We start from the raw sequence: 1,770 nt of genomic DNA on the forward strand, positions 1-1,770 counted from the left end.
CACGTCTGGGCGCCCTCACCCTCTGCACCCAAACCAAACGGAGGCCTGAGAGACAGCCCACCCGTGTCCCTGTGGGACCCCAGTTGGAGCCTGTGGGGACCTGGAACTGTGCGAGCTCTCCTAGGGAGACAGAGGCCCCAGGGGGCCCCTCGGCGAAGCCTGGACAGATGGTGAGAGGGACCCCAGGCCAGAGCCCCTCTGGGCACCGCCCCTCGCTGCAGTGAACCGAGGAGGGACCCCGGGACCTGGACCTAGTCCTGTGACTGCTCTGACCTCTCAGCTGCTGGATGGGGTGCACTCTGGGCCCACGCATTCTGGGGCCCCTTGAGCTGAAGGCGAAAGGGCCAGGACAGCATCCAGGGACCAATGGCCTCGGCTAGCAGCTCGCTGAGGGCGGGCTCTGCTGGAGCAACTGTGAAACTCGAGTTGAGTTCAGGGAAACGGCAACCTCTGCCCTGCGGAGCTGGGCCTCCAGGTGGGAGCGGCGGCCACAGCCAGGCCGCGGGGCCCAGTGTCTGGAACCCAGGACCCTGCCCCGCGTGGGGCTGGCCGGCGGCCTAGACCTGGGTCCTCAGTGGAAGGAGCTAGGACCCCTGCACCCCATGTCTCCGTGGGGCCAGAACCCCTTGAGGAAGAGGGAGCCTCCTGAGCCAGGCCCCGAGTTCCAACAGGGTCCCACTCGGGCCACGGCTGTCCTGGAGAGCGTGACCCACCCTGCCCCCTGCTGCAAGAGGGACCAGAGTATCCAGTGCCCTGACCCTCACCCTGACCCCACGTGATCCTGGGGTGTCCTGCCCATGGACAAGGGCCCACTGGCCCCGCCACCCTGCTGCCTGGGGTACTGCCCCCAGGAGCCACGCCATGCTCCCCGGGGGCTGTGACCTACGGCTGGTACAACCCCCAGAGACACCCCCAGATGGGCAGCCCCTGAGGCCACCTGCCTCTGCTCCTGTCTGAGTCGAACCGCTCGGAGCTGTGCGGGGCCAGAAAATGTAATGGGGGGCTCCTGTGGTACAGCATGACCTGAAGTCTGAGGAGGCAGGCCGAGAAGGGGTCCCCAGGAACAGCCCTGCACCCCAGCATGTGGTGTCGGCCTCGAAAGCTCCTCAGGTCTCCGAGCAGTTGTCCTGTCTGACCTCAGGCTGGCCGCCCGGCCGTGTGGCCTCGACCTAGGACCCCAGCTCAGCACTGACTTCACCTCTGCAGAGGTCGTTCCACTGGGTGGTCTTTCTTCCTAGGGTGGGGGTGGGGCCCAGATGCTGGTGTGTTTGGGGGTCCTGGGGTCCGAGTGTGAGTGGAACTCACCCCAGGAACTGTGCTCGCACTCGGGCTCCCTGCAGGGGCGGAGAGGTGCCCGGAACCCCCTACACCCTACACCAGGCCCCACTTGGCTCCCAGGCTGTGGCGGACGTCACTGTTGACCCCCGGAACTGGCCCCCGGAACCATCCCCAGGACGGCCGCAATCTCAGCCCGGAGCAAACAGGGAAGCCTGCCAGCCTGCGGGGAGCGGGCGATAACCGGCCGCGGCCCGAGCGGGAACCTTTCCCCGTCCACGTCCTGATAAACCAGCGCCTGAGATCCTGTTTGGCCACCGCTGCGCCCGGCCGGCCGGCAGGGGCGATTACAGGGCCGGAGCGTGGGGTGCGGCGGGCGCGGCCCCTATATAAGGCGCCCGAGGCCGGCTCCTCGCTGGCACAGGTGCAGCCGGTCTACCTGGTGTGCAGCCGCGGGAGGGCCGGGTCCTGCAGGGACCTCTCTTCCCACTCACC

This window comes from Molossus molossus, unplaced genomic scaffold, assembly GCF_014108415.1.
Source record: "Molossus molossus isolate mMolMol1 unplaced genomic scaffold, mMolMol1.p scaffold_m16_p_31, whole genome shotgun sequence".
Lineage (NCBI taxonomy): Eukaryota > Metazoa > Chordata > Mammalia > Chiroptera > Molossidae > Molossus > Molossus molossus.